Source organism: Phyllobates terribilis, unplaced genomic scaffold (assembly GCF_046119375.1).
Source record: "Phyllobates terribilis strain yellow unplaced genomic scaffold, ASM4611937v1 Scaffold_1__5_contigs__length_1240528914, whole genome shotgun sequence".
NCBI classification, from domain to species: domain Eukaryota; kingdom Metazoa; phylum Chordata; class Amphibia; order Anura; family Dendrobatidae; genus Phyllobates; species Phyllobates terribilis.
In genome coordinates, this window is record NW_027362761.1 from 422,051,736 (window position 1) to 422,070,889 (window position 19,154).

The following is a 19,154-nucleotide window of genomic DNA, read 5'->3' on the forward strand; positions in this document are numbered from 1 at the left end:
AGGAACATGGTCTGATCATACCACAGCTCCTGGACAGGGAAGAGGAGCAAAAGAGTATACAGACATTACAGCAGGGCATCACAGCTGATTCTTTCTTTTAGGTAAAACATTGCTTAAAAACAGGCAGTGAAATGTTTTACCTCACAAAATGAATCGGCTGTGATCCCCTGCTGTAATGTCTGTATACTCTTTTGCTTTTTCCCCTGTCCAGGAGATGTGGTATGATCAGACCATGTTCCTGTACGGTCAGACACAACAATTACTCAGTGCACAGCAAGGGCACATTTATAGGATTATCTCAGCACAGGAACATTGTTTTTTGACAATTCCAATTGTGGAACTTCTTTTTAATCCAAGATCTATTGATTACAGTGTACTTTTTTGTAATTTTTTTTTAACAAATCCATTTTTCTTCAGGAAATTTCTAAAAATCCCAGACAGCCCCAACATGGCTTACAGTGGAGACCTGCTGTGAATCCATGTACTGTACACAAGTCCGATGATTAATGTATTCAGCACGGACACTGCTGCACGCATCTCCATTGTAGAGCCCTAGGGCAACCATTTCTTTTCACACTGAACTGGAAAAACTGCTGACTGACCTACAAGGGGCACCAGCCATGGCATCACCCGCTGTTATACATCTGTAAATAGACATATTCTATAAGCAATAATTTTCCCTTTCAGTACTAAAATGTGCGGCATGTTAATTTCCTTGTAAAACTGCTCATAAATAATCACAAAATTGTAGAATTCTCCAGCAGCTTGTAACAGGTTTTGTCCCTGCCAGGGATATTGATTGCCCCTCGGCTGCTATCAGTTAATTTGCTGCCTGAATGCAGAATGTTTCATTGCATTATGCTACAGTAGTCCTGATTGGTGTTCTCCGGCAGACAGATTGTTGTTGCTGTCTGTGTTACATCAGGTCGTTTATACCTTGGCAGCGAGCAAAGCCCGTCTCAGCGTATCACCCTCACCTTCCTTATGGTTCACTCTCCACTCGGATATTCACTGCACCTTAACACTTCATCTCATTAAGAGTGTCGCACTGTGTTGGAGATTTGCCACTACAGGTAAATGGACTGGGGCTTATTGATGAAAACCAGTATAAAGGAAAAGTGGAGAAGTTTTCCATAGCAAACTATTAGATTTCTGCTTCTAGCTCTCCAATTTAGGTTTAGCCACAGGAACCAGTGCAGAACACTTGTACTGGTATCTTGGACCAGCCTAACAATATCACATTTCAGCATATCATTTATGTCTACAGTGTTATCCCAAAAATACAGGCTATCCCCAACCATGGGCTGGGGAAATCCTGAAAATGGTGTGCTGCAACACCATGCTGAATGTAGTGGTGATGCGCAGCCTCAGTTCATTGTCTATGGCACTGCCAAACACAGACATCGGCGATTTCCATCAGACCTGTAGGCCATGAATGGAGCAGAGGCCACTCATGCACATCTGTGCTCAACTCAGAGTGGGACTGCAGAGGTCCATTCTCAGGGTTACAGAGCGGCTGTTTCCTTATAACATGTCACTCTCCAGAAGGAGAAACCTTATTCCTTAGAGCCCGGTCTTAGCCTCTCACCCAGCCAAATCCGATCTCATACTTTGCACTGATGAGGGGCACGTCTCCGAAACACCGTGTCTACAAATTGAGATTCTGATTTGGCTTTTATCCTAAGTCGTATGTCAAAGCTCATTAAAAGGTCAATAATGACTTGTAGGATTGCTACTTCCTGTAGGTGGCACTAGAGTTCAAGTCCTCTTCCTCTCTGAAGAGACAATTTGCATATTTAATTTTGCCAGAGGAGCATGCAAGACGTTTAAGTCTCCTCATACTGGCGTGCCAGACCTGACATGTCACTTTCCACAAGGAGAAACCATACCCCTTAAATGTAGCATAGTTCTTCTGATTCAACTAACTGTCCCTGTTTGAGTGGTCATAGCTAGTGATGAGTGAGTATGTTCGGTTAACCCTTTCGCCGAGTATACTCAGCCGAGCACCGAGTATTTATAGCGTGCTCGGGCTTTTAAGTTTCCGTGGCTCCGTGAACATGATTTGCGACTGTTTGACAGATTTAATACATGTGAGGAATGCCTGTTTTTCCAGCATTCCTCACATGTATTAAATCTGTCAAACAGTTGCAAATCATGTTCACGGAGCGACGAAAACTTAAAGCCCAAGCACGCTATAAATACTCGGCGAAAGGGTTAACCGAACATACTCGCTCATCACTAGTCATAACCATGGATACCTAAACTACTGCAATGTCCTGCACTTGGGGTAAGCGACATATAAAATCAGAACTAATATACTACATTTCTAATTGTATTAAAGCAGTTAGACTGGGAACGATAGGGACTTTTCAATGAAAGTATATTAGAACATCCATTAGATTATTACATTAAATAGATATTTAGGATTAAATCAGTGTTAGTTTCGGAACAGTTCTATAAGTTTTGGCAGTATTTTTTTACCTAGAAATCTTGCAAATTTCACACTGGGGCTTTTTAAGACTCCATTTTTCAGTTGTTTCAGGAAATCCACATGTACATTGAACACGATTCATGAGGAATCACTCCTGCCAAACAAACCTGATTGACTTCTACGAGGAGGTTAGCGCTCGATTAGATCAGGGGGAACCAGTGGATGTCGTGTATCTCGACTTCTCAAAAGCGTTCGATAGCGTGCCACATAATAGGTTGGTATACAAAATGAGAATGATGGGGCTGGGGGAAAATGTCTGCAAGTGGGTAGCTAACTGGCTAAAGGATAGAAGGCAGAGGGTGGTTATAAATGGAATATACTCAGATTGGGTAAGCGTCACTAGTGGGGTACCACAGGGGTCTGTACTAGGCCCAATGTTATTTAATATCTTTATTAACGACATAGTCAACGGGATAAATAGTAAAATATCAATATTTGCAGATGACACAAAGTTATGTAAAACAATTAATACAAAAGAGGACAGTGCAGACCTACAGAGGGATTTGGATAAGCTGGGTAGGTGGAGCATTAAATGGCAAATGAGGTTTAACGAGGAGAAATGTAAGGTCATACATATGGGAAGGAAAAATGGAAGTCACCAGTACTCACTGAATGGGAAATCATTGGGGAATTCAGAGATGGAGAAGGACTTGGGCATCTTGATTGATAGCAAACTAAATTGGAGTGCCCAAAGTCAGGCCGCTGCTGTAAGGGCAAACAGGGTAATGGGATGTATCAGAAGAGGTATAGCTGCAAAGGAGGAGAACATTGTTCTTCCACTGTACAAAGCACTGGTCAGACCACACTTGGAATACTGTGCTCAGTTATGGGCCCCAATATATAGAAAGGATATAAATGAGCTTGAAAAGGTACAAAGGAGGGCAACAAAATTAATAAAGGGAATGGAGGGACTGCAATACCCAGAGAGGTTGGCAAAACTAGGACTATTCAGCCTGGAAAAGAGAAGGTTGAGGGGGGACATAATAAATGTGTACAAATATGTTAGGGGACAGTATAGAGATCTTGCCCGGGATTTGTTCAAAAGGAGGGATATTACGGTAACAAGAGGGCACTCACTAAGACTGGAAGAGAAAAGGTTTCAGCACCAGCATAGGAAGGGGTTCTTTACGGTAAGAGCAGTGAGAACATGGAATTCACTGAGTGAGGAGACGGTAATGTCAGATTCACTAAACCAGTTCAAGCGGGGACTGGATGCATTTCTAGATACCAGGCAGATTTCAGCGTATACTTAAAAATAAAATAAAATAGTAGGTTGATACAGGGATTTATTCTGACTGCTGGTTTCAGAGTCGGGAGGGAATTTTTCCTCAGGTGAAGATTGGCCAAATCATTTGGGGTTTTTGCCCTCCTCTGGATCAACTTTAGCAATTACAGAACTAACAGGTTGAACTTGATGGACACAAGTCTTTATTCGGCTTACCAACTATGTTACAATAAACGGACTCTGGCCCTATCTTTTTGTATTGAAGCAATTAATGAACATGTAAAAGTCATTGTGAAGGGAGGGGAAGCTATTACATCGCCTATTGTGATTGGTGGATTGTGTGCATTCAGTTGTGTTACCTGTCACTGTAATCCTGCCTCTGATGATAAGGAGCCTTGCTGAAAACACTTCCTGAAAGAACAGGAAGTAGGATTAAAAAAAAGCCCTAGTGGCCAAAATAAAAATTGCATGCTGAGTAATTTTGTTTCTTTAAAGCAGACTTTTTTTAATACATGTAATACAAAAAGCTGATTTAAACAATTCGTCTTTTTCTGTTGATGGCTTCCTTTAAAGAGCTGAAAAGTTTTTACAATAATTTTACCATTTTAAGAATTCAGCGAGCAGAAAACTGCAGCTGAATATATATTTGAGGCTGCTTCCATCAGCAGTGTGGAGGTAAATTGGGAGTTGATCGGATCAATAGGTCTGTTCCTTTCACTTATGTCTGTAATCATACAAAGTGCTCTCAATAGGTTCTCCTATTCTTGCAGATGTAATTAAATTAGGTGTTTAATGCATTCCGTTAACAGATTGTGAAGGTTTTAGGAGCGGTGGCTAAGAACCTGCGCGCCTGATACTGATTCTGTGTTTCTCACGGCTCATTAGTCACCGAGATAATCATTTCTGGTAGTATCCGAATTCCAAGCACTCTCAGATTATTTGTGTTTTGTTTGTTAGGATGAAAACAAAGTCGTTCAGTATAAAATTGTATCATGGGAGGGTTGTTATTGACTTATTAGGCTTTTAGGGTATGAAGAATGTTGCTAAAATGTAGTATTTAAATTAAATTAAACTGTTTTTTTTTTATACAAAATGAAACCTGAACATAAAAAATAAATTTATTTAAACAATATTCTGCCTGTTATTTAGGGTCATTACATTAGCACTATGGCCTTTTTTCACAGAGGTTCACTTGAATAGTTCACCCCAGCCGTCAGTATTCCTTGACTATATTCACACAGAGTTTTTTCAGGAGTGTTTGGAACAGAAACTGAACGGAAACTCTCTAAATCTCAAAACTCTTCAAAAGCTGGAGTTTCTGCTCAGTTTCTACTGTGAAAACGCAGTCCTTTAAAAGCATGTAGGGTTTCTTGACTTCTTGTGTTCACATGGTAATTTCTCCAACTTCCTGTTAGAACCTTGTTCTTAGGTTTTTTCCTTTGCTGGTCACATGACCTTGTTGGCCTATTTAATCCTGCTCCGCCCTTCTGGCTTTGCTGGACTTCATTGTATAACTACTTTCTAGCTAGCCTGTGCTCTGTATCTAACTCTGTTAGTTTGCTTGGTCTACGGACCTCTATGTTCTATATATTTTGTTTGTTCGTCTGTCTGCTACTATTTCTGTTAGGAGGTGTCCCATTTTCCTCCCAGTCCTTAGTACTTGTAGGGATTCCTTCCCCACATCTATAGGTCTCCGTACAGACTAGCTTAGGACTTTAGCAGGTCTGATCGCAGGATCAGGTCCCCTGTTACATCATAGGGATTAAGCTGAGTTCTATCGTAGGGACAGATCTCCTCTCTTTCCTTAGCTCTGGTAGCAGAACATAACAGTAAGTCCAGCCCAGCAAATGCTCTAAGGAAAGATTTTTTCTGTTCCATCATGGTGTCGGTTCTGGATTTGGCTAAACACCTGCAGGGACTCTCTTTGGAGGTGACTGAGCTCCGTCAACACGTGAGTAACTGTCCTGGAGCACATTTCTTGGAGCCTAAGGTACGTTTGCCGGATTTATTTTTTGGTGAACACCGAGAATTTTTTTCATTTAAAAATGCTTGCTTATTGTATTTTCGTTTGAGACCCAAGTCCTCTGGGGATGATTCCCAGCGCATAGGGTTTATAATGTCACTTTTGCGCAAGAGCCTCAGGAGTGGGCCTTTTCTTTGCAACCTAGTGATACATGCTTCAGTTCAGTGGATAGTTTTTTTTCTGCTTTGGGACTATTATATGATGATCCTGACCGTGTCTCATCAGCTGAGACTGAGTTAAGACGTTTGAGACAGGGATCAGGTAATGTGGAAAAATATTGTACTCATTTCCGTCGATGGTCTACTCAAACAGGGTGGAACGATTCTGCTCTGAAGAGTCTGTTTCTTGCTGGGCTCAGTGAAAGGGTTAAAGACCTGCTAATTGCTTATCCTACACCTGAAGATTTGCAACAGGCTATGCAATTAGCTATACGGGTGGATAGGAGACTGCGTGCAAGGGTTAATGAGAGCAAATCCTCTGCTATGTCAGTTTCTGGTTATGAGAATGTGTGTACTAACAGTGGTGAATCGATGGAGATTGGAGCAATGGCACCTCGCTCTCAAGAAAAAGATCGCAGATTTTCTGAAGGCTTGTGTTTCTATTGCGGAAAATCTGGTCATTTAATTAAAGACTGTGAGCTTCGTATCAAGAAAGAAAAAAAAATGGTCAGTCATGCCCGTATTGCCTGTTTAAATTCCAAGGGTGTATTTTTAGCTGCTTCCACGATTGCTCAGAAAAAATTAATGGAATTTCGGGTGTTTGTTGATTGTGGGTCTACTCTGAATGTTATTGATGGGGGATTCTTGGAAAGACTCAATTTAAAACCCGAACCTTTATCATCCCCCATTGCTGTGGTTTCTGTGGATGGTTCCCCTTTGAAGAATATTACTCTCAAGGTCTGTGAATTTCCTCTCACTATTAATGGTGTTCACCATGAGAAATTGGATTTGGTAGTGTTGAATAACTTGCCTTCTCCAGTAATATTGGGATTGCCCTGGTTAAAATTTCACAATCCTGTACTGGATTGGTCTACCAGTGAAATTAAATCCTGGAGCCATAAATGTTATGACAAGTGTTGTAACGGGCGTATTGCAGCTTTGGATAGGGGAGAATTGCCTGTTCCTATTCAGGATTTTTGGAGAGTTTTTTTCTGAGAAGGAATCGCAGGTTTTGCCTCCCCATAGAAACTATGATTGTTCTATTGAATTTGTCCCTGGAGCGACTCTTCCTAAAAGTCGTTTATTTAACCTTACTATTCCTGAGAGAAAGGCTTTGGAGGAATACATACAGACAAGTTTGGCCGCCGGTCACATTAGGCCCTCTAAGTCTCCTGTGGCGGTTGGATTTTTTTTTGTAAAAAAAAAGGACGGCGGTTTACGTCCTTGTCTGGATTTTCGTGAGATTAACAAAATTACTGTACGCAATCCTTACCCACTGCCATTGATTCCTGATCTGTTTAACCAGTTAATGGGGGCCAAGTGGTTCTCTAAAATCGACCTTAAGGGGGCATACAATCTGTTGCGCATGAAGGAGGGAGACGAATGGAAGACTGCTTTTAACACTCCTGTGGGTCATTTTGAGAATCTGGTTATGCCTTTTGGTCTTACTAATGCTCCTGCATTTTTTCAGAATCTTATTAATGACATCCTTAGACCTTTGATCGGCAAAAATGTGGTTGTGTATTTGGATGACATTTTGATTTATTCGCCTGATCTGGAGTCTCATTGGCGGAGCGTGCGTGAGGTATTACAGTTATTAATGGACAATTCGCTTTTTGCTAAGCTGGAGAAATGTGAGTTCGCTGTACAGAGAATTAGTTTTTTGGGCTACATTATCTCCAGCGAAGGTTTTGAGATGGACCCGGTTAAAGTTCAAGCTGTACAGGAATGGCCTAGGCCTATTGGTTTGAAATCGATACAGAGGTTTTTGGGTTTCGCCAATTATTACAGAAAATTCATAAAAAAAATTTCTAGTATTGTCAAACCTCTGACCGATCTCACCAGGAAAGGTGCTGATGCGGTTCAGTGGTCTTCTGAGGCCATTGAAGCTTTTGTGTATCTCAAGGAGAGGTTCACCTCTGCTCCCATCCTTATGCAGCCTGATGTGACTAAGCCGTTTTTGGTTGAGGTTGATGCTTCCTCTGTGGGGGTTGGCGCAGTATTGTCTCAGGATAACGGGGATGGATTACATCCCTGTGCCTTTTTTTCAAAAAAATTTTCGGAGACTGAACTGAATTACGATATTGGTAATCGGGAATTATTGGCTATTAAACTCGCATTTGAACACTGGCGCCACTTCTTGGAAGGTGCGGAATTTCCCGTTCAGGTTCTTACGGATCATAAAAATCTGATATATCTTGATGCTGCCAAGCGCCTGAATGCCCGTCAGGCTAGGTGGGCACTGTTTTTCTCGCGGTTTAATTTCTCCGTTACTTACATCCCTGGTACTAAGAATGTTAAGGCGGATGCCTTGTCTCGCAGTTTTTCTCCCATAGTCGGTGCTGAGAAAGAGGAGAACATTTTACAAGAAGGTGTTGTGATAGCTGCTTTGGACTCCGTTTTGGAAGATGAGATTCTTAAAGCACAGGAGAATGCCCCATCTAACACTCCTCATGGGAGGTTGTTTGTGCCTGGGACCTTTAGGAGAGATTTGTTTGTTGAGTATCACGAATCTCGGTTGGCAGGTCATCCCGGAATCTCTGAGACCAAGAGACTGGTGGGTCGCAGTTTTTGGTGGCCTGGATGGCAGAAGGAAGTCATTAAGTGGGTGCGCCAATGTACTATATGTGCTAGATCTAAGTCCTCACATACTCCTGCTGCGGGGTTGCTTTGTCCTTTGGAGGTTCCCAGTGCTCCTTGGACACATTTGGCTATGGACTTTATAACTGACCTTCCCCCCTCTGAGGGTTTTACTGTCATCTGGGTGGTCGTGGACCGTTTTAGCAAGATGTGTCACTTGGTTCCCTTCGTCAAACTGCCCTGCGCTAAAACTCTCGCTAAGGCCTTTGTCAAGGAAATTGTCAGACTTCATGGCGTTCCTACTGACATTGTTTCTGATAGAGGTCCTCAGTTCGTGGCTCGTTTTTGGCGTGCCTTTTGTGACAGGCTGGGAGTTCATTTGTCGTTCTCGTCAGGATATCATCCTGAATCTAATGGCCAGACAGAAAGGAAAAACCAGGATGTTGAGCAGTTCTTGCGTTGTTTTGTGGCAGACAATCAAGAGGGGTGGTCTGAGTTTCTGCCACTTGCTGAATTTGCTCTGAACAATCATACATCTTCTTCTGCTGGTTGTTCGCCTTTTTTTTGTTGTTCTGGGAGACATCCGTCGTTTGGGTCGTTCTCCAAGTTGGGATCTGCCGTGCCTGAGGAGGAGAATTTTTCCGGTGATTTGGAGAGAGTTTGGACGGATGTGCGTGGTAATCTTCAGGAGGCCAACAGAAAATCTAAAGACTACTTTGATAGGAAACGACAGGAGGTTTTGTTCGCTGTTGGTGACATGGTTTGGTTGTCCTCTAGGAATCTGCGGTTGAGGATTCCTTCTAAGAAATTGGGTCCCAAGTTTGTAGGGCCCTTTAAGGTGCTTCAGGTTGTCAACCAATCTGCTGTTAGGTTGGCGGTTCCTACCTCCTGGAGAATTAATCCGGTATTTCATGTCTCTCTGCTGAAAAAAGCTGTTGTATCGGATTGTGACGCCTCTGCCTCTGTTCCTCCGGTGGTGGAGGACGGGGAATATGAAATTTCTCGCATACTTAACTCTAGACAGTATAAAGGTAGTTTTCAGTATCTTGTGGCCTGGAAAGGTTTCGGACCCGAGGATAACTCTTGGGTGAGGTCGGATGATGTTTCCGCGTCCAGACTTATCAGAGCGTTTCACAGGAGATTTCCTGATAAGCCTGGTCCTAGGGGATCCGGAGGATCCTCTTAGAAGGGGGGGTACTGTTAGAACCTTGTTCTTAGGTTTTTTCCTTTGCTGGTCACATGACCTTGTTGGCCTATTTAATCCTGCTCCGCCCTTCTGGCTTTGCTGGACTTCATTGTTTAACTACTTTCTAGCTAGCCTGTGCTCTGTATCTAACTCTGTTAGTTTGCTTGGTCTACGGACCTCTATGTTCTATATATTTTGTTTGTTCGTCTGTCTGCTACTATTTCTGTTAGAAGGTGTCCCATTTTCCTCCCAGTCCTTAGTACTTGTAGGGATTCCTTCCCCACATCTATAGGTCTCCGTACAGACTAGCTTAGGACTTTAGCAGGTCTGATCGCAGGATCAGGTCCCCTGTTACATCGTAGGGATTAAGCTGAGTTCTATCGTAGGGACAGATCTCCTCTCTTTCCTTAGCTCTGGTAGCAGAACATAACACTTCCAGCTTATTGAGTGATTTCTGTAATAAGTGAACAACTTTACACTTTTAAAAAAATAATAATTTTTCAGTCTCCAAGAGACCACTATACATCAACTTTTTATTGTTCATTCACATGTACCTGTTCAAATTACACTACTTAACGTTGTGATTTAGCGCATTGACACTAGAGTGGTGGTGTCCCAGCTGTTATAAAACTACAACTCTTAGCATGGCATGCCATTGTCTGTCCAGGTATACTGGGATTTGGGGTTTCACCACAGATGGAGAACCACAGTTTGGATACCACATCTGAGAATGGGAATTATTTTTTTTGCAAATTAAAGCACCAAATAGATCACGATGCAGTTTTCCATAGGATCTACGACTGTTTCCCAGACCTTCATTGTTATGAACAGTAGCTGCCGATATCCTATGCAATTACATTTGAGGATGCAGGCCACCACATAGCCTAAAGATATTTTGTTATGTTCTACAATTTCGGCAGCAATGTGATTTTTTTGCCACAGTTCTCTAAAAATGTTGCGTTTTTTTGCCATGATTTTGAAAAATGGCGACAGACATTGCATTTTTACCATAATTTTGGAAAACCATAGCAGAAAAAGAATGCTGTTGTGTGAATGCAGCCTTTCGCCACGTTCACACGTTCAGTATTTGGTCAGTATTTTACATCAGTATTTGTAATCCAAAACCAGGAGTGGAAAAATCAGAAGTGGTGACGTGTTTCCGTTATATTTTTCCTCTGATTGTTCCACTCCTGGTTTTGGCTTACAAATACTGATGTAAAATACTGATGTGTGAACATGGCCTAAAGGGTACTTTAAAAAGCTTGTCTCATCTCAACCCTGTATTTCTGATGAAGCCGGCTTGGCGATCAGCTGATTGCCGTAGGAAAGCTGTAACAGCAGAAATTGGGTATCACATGTTGGCCAATCACTAGAGCTGCCAGATTCTCCAAAACAAGAGCTAGTCCTGAAGAAATGCATTTCAGTTCCTGTGTGATGGCAGTGATGTGTAAGAGATCAGTCGCCCCTAATATTCCCCAGATGGCACAGGTGAAATGTAATGCAGGCAATGCACAGAATAGACCTCTTGAACACTGGGCTGATTAGAATCTATTTTTGCGTAGACTCCCCCTCCATGAAATCCTTTCCTGTCTGCATTTTTCTTTTGTACAGCTATAATGAGTATTTCTTGTGTGACTATATTCTGGTTGCATTAGGACAGAGCATAATAGCAGTAACTACTTGATCATGGCGCGCAGCCCATATGAATAATGATCGGCACAGTACGATTGTGGAAAGATTATGATTAAGATCTTTGATATGTATGAAAATATAACTGTTCTCATTAAGTGCTTTTCTCATGCGGTCGCTTTTCTCTTTGATGATCAAATCCACCAAACTAGAACATTTTGGGAACATGGGAGTTTTGTTAATTATCCATTTTTAGCTGCATATATTGCCTGTGCCAGTCTGCTTGCTCAGTGGGAGCAGTGGTACGCAGCGACAGTGATTTAGTGACGGCGGCGCTCCTTCATACAGCACACGGGGAAGGTGGCATTGGTTACATGCTGACATACCCAGTAATGTGCAACTCCCTGAAGAACCTCCTAATTAACTGACGCTCATTTACTACTGCACACCTTTATCATTGTCACCATGGAGTGAATGGCAAATTATTATTTTTTTTTATAAACCATTTCATGTTAAATTGTGAATGTTAAAGGGTATAGATTCACACATTTTAGCTAGTGGTAACTAGTAATTCACCTATTAGATTTAGAAATATTCCATATCTGTAAAATATGTTTGTTAATTGCTATAGCTTTACTGCAGAGAGTAGAGGTAGTTTGTGGAATAATGGTTTATATAATGCCCTACACATAGTCTATACATGTGTTAGGCCGGGGCTGCATGGTCACTTTGGCCATTGCTCTGTGCTCCTACATTGCAGAAATGCAGGTGCATGAGATTGTGACCTACATGAACCATGACATGGAAGTCACAAAAAGTCTGACAAAGTTGGATTTTTTGTGACTTGTCGTAGTTCACAATGCGACCCCATTCATTTGCGTTATGCTGTGTTGTAGCGGCATAGAGAACTTTATTGGTTGTGCAACGTGTTGCTGCCAAATTTGTCATGAAGCCCCATCCTTAATGTATAGCTAAACGGAAGTATTCCCAGAGGCGTTAAAGCAGAAAGTAAAAAAGTTATACATGTGCAGTAAAGCAGTAAGTTATTTCTCAGTTCAGATTACATTCAATCAATATGTTTAGTATGTACCCCTAGAAAAGCGGTGTATGCATTAAATGTTTCCAAAGGGCTTTATTCCAGTCTTTTTGGCATCTGTTGTGCTGGTACCTATTGTATATACAGTTAGGTCCAGAAATATTTGGACAGTGACTGAATCTTCGTGATTTGGCCTCTACATAACACTGTTTTTTTTATTTAAAATGAAATAACTGAGATGCAATTCAGGTGTAGACTTTCAGGATTAATTAAAGGGGTTGAACTAAAATAGCCTGTGAAACATTTAGGAATTGCCACTATTTTTCGACAAATCCTCCTCATTTCAGGGGCTCAAACGTAATTGGACAAATTAACTTTACCATAAATCAAATGCTATTTTTTTTTATATTTTCTAGAGAAATCTTTGCTGGCAATGACTGCCTGAAGCCTGGAAGCCATGGACATCACCATACACAGGGTTTCCTTCTTTGTGATGGTTTGCCAGGCCTTTACTGCAGCTGATTTCAGTTGTTCCTTGTTTGTGTGTCTTTCTACCTTAAAGAGGTTTTCCCAAGAACAAAAGTTCATTTTAATAAATAGATCTTGGAATAATAATAAGTTCCACAATTGGATGTGTTTAAATAAAATGTTCCTGTGCTGAGATAATCTTATAAATGTGCTCCTGCTGTTTACTGGCTGTGTCTGACTGTGCAGGGACATGGTCTGATCATACCCAGGGCTGTGAAGTCAGAGCCCATTTTGGTGGAGTCAGTATAAAATGGACCGACTCCTAAAATATATAATAAATTGGGTACAGAAATTCAATGCAGTTTGTGGGGAATATTTTTTTCATAAGAATTTGGGAAAGTTTTGAAATGTCCTATAAATGTCTGTCCTATTCCTGATCTAAGGGTCTAGACTTTTAGCTGAGATGAATCTGTGCTACAGTAAATTTATAACTTAAACATGAGCCATGTATGAGGGAGTCGGAGGTTTGGCTTACTGACTCCACAGCCCTGATCATACCACAGCTCCTGGGCAGTGGTGGAAGCAAAAGAGTATACAGACATTACAGCAGGGGATCACAGCTGATTCTTTTTGTAAAACATTTCCCTTCCTGTTTTTAAACAATGTTTTGCTTCAAAGAAAGAATCAGCTGTGATCCCCTGCTGTAATGTCTGTATACTCTTTTGCCTCCTCCCCTGCCCAGGAGATGTGGTATGATCAGACCATGTTCCTGTACGGTCAGACACAGACATTACACAGTACACAGCAGGGGAACATTTATAAGATTATCTCAGCACAGGAACATTTTATTTCAATACATTCAGTTGTGGAACTTATTATCATTCCAAAAACTATTGATTTAAAATGAACTTTTAAAACCCCTTTAACTTTTGTCTTAAGCATGTGAGATGCTGCTCAATGAGGTGAGCTTTGGTGACTGACTTGGCCATTACAGAATATTCCACTTCTTTGCCTTAAAAAAGTCCTTGGTTCCTTTCGCAGTATGTTTTGGGTCATTGTCCATCTGTACTGTGAAGCGCAATCCAATCAACTTGCTGCATTTGGTTGAATCTGATTAGAAAGTATAGCCCTGTACACTTCATATGTCTGCTTCTGTCTTCAGTCACATCATCAATAAACACTAGTGACCCAGTGCCATTGGAAGCCATGCATGCCCATGCCATCACACTGCCTCCACCATGTTTTACAGAGGATGTGGTGTGCTTTGGATCATGAGCCGTTCCAAGCCTTCTCCATACTTTCTTCTTCCCATCATTCTGTTACAGGTTGGTCTTCATTTAATCTATGCAAAGAATGCTTTTCCAGCACTAGGCTGACTTTAGATGTTTTTAGCAATGTCTAATCTGGCTTTTCTATTTTTAAGGCTGATTAATGGTTTGCACCTTGTTGTGAACCCTCTGTATTTGCGCGTCAGGAAGTCTTCTCTTTATGTTAGACTTGGATACTGAAACATACTTCCTGGAAAGCATACTTCACTTGAGTGGATGTTGTGAAGGGGTTTTTCGTCGCGATTATCCACTACTGCTGTCTTCCGTGGACGTTCAGGCCTTTCTGGTTTCCAAACTCACCAGTGCATTCTTTTTTTTTTTTTGCAGAATGTACCAAACTGTTGATTTGGTTGGCCAATCCTAACGTTTCTGCTATCTTTCTGATGGACAACTTCTTTTTTTTTTGGTCTGTTTCACTTCCATTGGGAGCTCCTTTGACCGTGTGTTGTGGGTTCACAGCAGCTTCCAAATGCAAATGCTACACCTGGAATCAGCTCCAGATCTTTTGCCTGCTTAATTGATGTTGTATTAAGGAGGGATTGGCCCATGCAGCCCATTACAGAGCTTTTGAGAGAATTGTCCAAATTTTTTGGTCCCTTTAAAAAGAGCCAACTACATATTAAAGAGCTCTAATTCCTAAACCCTTACTCCAATTAGGACGTGAATGCCCTCAAATTGAAGCTGAGTCTTCACTTTAAGCCCATATTGAGTATATAACGATATCTTGAATATGTTTTGGTAAGAAGCTAAAATGCCGATACTTGTGTCAATGTCCAAATATTTCTAGACCTAACTGTATATGATTGAGCCTTCAGAAGCGTATACTTATGTTTGAACATAGCCTTGGTCAGTCTGTTGTCCTGAATGAAAAATAAAAATCTGTAGCACGACTTATTATTATTTATTATTATAGCTCCATTTATTCCATGGCGCTTTACATGTGAAAAAGGGGGTATACAAAACAAAAACAATTACATAAATCTTGAACAAAAACGCAACGGCAAACTGTTACAGAAGGAGAGATTATTCTATGTGATGTCCAACATAGTGCAATTGTTTGAGTAATATGATATGTAATGATACTGACCACGATCTAACCATATTAACACTAATGGCACTCATCACACTAGAAGATATTCCAATTTTTATTAGACTACATGGAGGCATCGGGAGGGCGGTAATGTCACGATGGGGACAGGCTTGAGAATCTCTCCCCCCCCCCCCCCCATGTGCTCACCCACCTATCCACTCTCTCTTTCCCCCTTGTGCTGACTTCTCCCGTCTGTGCTCTCTTCTTTGACCTGTCTACCCCATGTGCTATCCCTCTTGTCTGCTGTCTCTCTCGTTCCTGTGCTGTGTTCTCCCCTCATGTGCTGTCCCGTTTGAGCTGTCTCCCCCCTGTGCTCTGTCTCTCTCCCCCGTGTGCGCTTTCTCTCCCCCATCTGCTGTCTTCTCCTCTCATGTGATCTCTTCTTTGACCTGTGTACCCACCTGCTTACCCACCTATCCACTCTCTCTTTCCCCCTTGTGCTGACTTCTCCCGTCTGTGCTCTCTTCTTTGACCTGTCTACCCCATGTGCTATCCCTCTTGTCTGCTGTCTCTCTCGTTCCTGTGCTGTGTTCTCCCCTCATGTGCTGTCCCGTTTGAGCTGTCTCCCCCCTGTGCTCTGTCTCTCTCCCCCGTGTGCGCTTTCTCTCCCCCATCTGCTGTCTTCTCCTCTCATGTGATCTCTTCTTTGACCTGTGTACCCACCTGCTTACCCACCTATCCACTCTCTCTTTCCCCCATGTGCTGACTTCTCCCATCTGTGATCTCTTCTTTGACCTGTGTACCCCATGTGCTCTCCCCCTTGTCTGCTCTCTCTCTCCACCCCTGTGCTGTCTTCTTCCCTCATGTGTTCTCTCGTTTGAGCTGTCTCCCCCGCGCAGTAAATCAGACCGCCGCCATCTTTGTGCAGGCAGATAGCGGCAGTCACATTAAAGCTGCACATGCGCTCCTCCTGTACAAAGATGGCGGCGGTCAGTGAATCATTCGGCTGATCCCGGCGGCGTGTTCGCGACGGTGTTCCGCTAGTGATACCATGCAAGAGGCTGCATACGGCGTATACAGTGTGGGTGGTGGTGCGTACGGCGTATACAGAGAGTGTGTGTGTGGTGGTGCGTACGGCGTATACTGTGTGTATGGTGTGTACGGCGTATACCTCCAGCGGTGTCCATATTGAGACACCCATCAATTGGGTGTCCCAATATGGCAGTCGGCGAACTTCCACCGCTTGGAATTCTGGGATCCGGACACATTTGGACGGAACAGGATGTGAAGACATTACAAGGTAAGTATATATTAGATAATCTCAATGTAAATTTTCAATCCTTAACAAATATTTGTAATGTTACATACATTCTGTCATATAATCTATAGCTTTATTGGTCAAATTGTGATTTATTTTCCAATAAAGCCATTGCACATGGTTGTGTTACAGCTCCATACACCCGTTTGCTATATTTCAGCGTTCATGTAAGTGTATGGAGCCTTTCAGAACTTCTGTAAAAGCCCATTTACATGATCACCAAACGAGCGTTCATAAGAATGTTTGATCCTAATCATTGGGCCATATACACAGGTTCCCAATCATTCGGAAAAAAAATGTTAATTTGTGGTCTGACGGATTCTTTCATATGGGCTTGTTGGCAGGACATCACCCTGTGTAAATGGAGGATGTGCTGCCGACAACCTGCATGCTGTACTGGCACAGAAAGATCTCATTGATCCTAGTGACCATAATGACTGACTTGTATATAGTCCAACGTTGCCCGTTTATGGGCAGAACTGGCTTTGTGTATGTTAATCTTTGGGCACGGATTTTATATGAATCCAATACTCAGTGCCCATGGCTTTATAGTAGAAAACCACAATGACTCTTTGCCTTCGTACAGCCTAGTGTGCACAAGGCCTATGTGCACTTTTCACCCTTCGAGTCGGCTCATTTCCAGGTTGGACCAAGTTTAGTAGAGCACAATCATCATCACTCCTTTGATGAGAAATAGCAAAGTACGGTAGATCTCCTCAGGTGCTTACATTTTTAAGCAGACTCAATGTCAAGATTTTATAAATGGATTGAATGACATATATAAGATTATAAAATAAGACACTACTGTAAAAAATCTGGTTAACAACACAATACATGCTTTTTTTTCTTTAATTTTTTTTTCGTACAAGAAAAATTCTCCCGTGTGAACTTGTCCTGAGGCAAGAGACACTTAAGGCATCAATGAATTAGACAGATACTATAATGAAATACAGCTGACAGAAACACTTGGTCACAGTATAAAGAAATGTGATCCTCCATCCAGCTCCAAACCAGCAGTGCTGCCTGGAAGAATAATTAAATGGTAAATGGACAGGCTGATTGCTCTTTCGTGAATGCACCCCCACCCCGCGGGATTATGTGAAGGAGAGCGGTGTGTTATGTATGTTGTAGTTGACTATGTAAACTTGTACACTATGGAATAATTTCTCCAGGAACCAATTATGAAGAAATATCTTGCATCATATGAATAAACCAAAATATTTCAGCTGTTTAGTAATAGAATAATGCACCAAGAAATATTAAACTTCAGGGGTTTTTTTTCATGCAGTCACTGTGAGGAACTTTGCCAAACAAATTAATGAGGTTAGTCGAAGTTCACGTCCGATAGGAGCCATCTAGTCCACATTTTTGGAAAAAGTACGCTTTCAGGAGGGATATAAATGTTTGCGACTACCGGTATATCTGTCATTACGGGCACAGAATTACTAGTGCTTCATATGGCTTTAATAATCACATCCAACTAATATGGGGCATTTGATGCATATTAATAACGGTTAACACATTATAAAGAAAGGATGCATATTTGTCCTGTTACGATATGTTCATATGTGGTGTTTTTGCTGCATTATTTTCTGCACCCCAAACCTTCCCTCATGGGAGGATAAATGCTGCATGCTGTACAAAGGTTTATGTTGCATTTTATAAGCATTTTTACAGTTTTATAAATGTGAAAAAGGAAATCGCCAGATCACCTATTTCCAACTTGATATTATGGAGAGCCTGGAGCAGAAGCTGTTGGTCAATTAAAAAAAAGGAGATGGGTTTGTCTGGCTCAATCCAAATAGGTTAAAATTAGACATTTATTTAAAACATTTAAAATCCATAGAAGAGTGATGTGTGGCTACTGGTCCCAACACTTGCTATATGCATTCTTACTCATGATGGTATTTGAAATGTGTTGATGATCAGTATCCACTCCACACTAGAGGTGAGTGGATCGATTCACGGGACTCCAGTTCGGCATCCAGGACAGGAGTCTCTTACCTTCCGGCATCCCTGATGCAGCTTTTGATTAGCCAGTGTTGGCGCTACGTCATCTGTGCGACGTGACGCACAGATGACTTTGTACCAGCCCTGACAGATCAGATGTCACTTTGGGGACACCGGAAAGTAAGAGATTCGCAGGCTTCCAATCTAGCCGCCTGGTACCACTGACCTGGACGCTGGACCAGAATTCCCATGAATCGTCTGCTCATCTCTACTCACCACTATTTTATGTATTTTAAATATTTGAAATAAAATACAAATTTTAACCTATTTGGATTGATCTGGACAAACTCACTTTGTTATTGGAGTTTGCTTTTGCTATCAGTGAGGGTAAAAGCACTGCAAAAAGTCTGAAACAATTGATCTGCTCTCTTTTTGGACAAAAAGCAGCAGCTCTCTAAATATGCACTGAAAAAAAAACAGCAGTGCATGCATGAGACTTCATAAATTTCATTGACTTTATTTTGCTGGTCTTGTAAAGCTCTACTTATTTTATGCACCAAATGCGCTGCGTAAATTATGCAGCAAAACCGCCACTTGTGAACATACACTGATACTATGGAAAGTAGAGAGTTTAGAGATATGAGGACAAATGAGACACAAAGCTAATATCTGGGAGCCAGATGGTATATTGAATATATCAATCTGACAAATTAAGCGGAGGCGTGAACCGAT

At 41.7% G+C, this 19,154-nt stretch overlaps 1 protein-coding gene across 3 annotated transcripts in view; it reads left to right on the forward strand.

Moving 5' to 3' along the window:
• The window catches only part of MCC (MCC regulator of WNT signaling pathway), a 367,192-nt gene that overhangs the window by 278,990 nt on the left and 69,048 nt on the right, over window positions 1-19,154 (forward strand). The window lies entirely within an intron of this gene.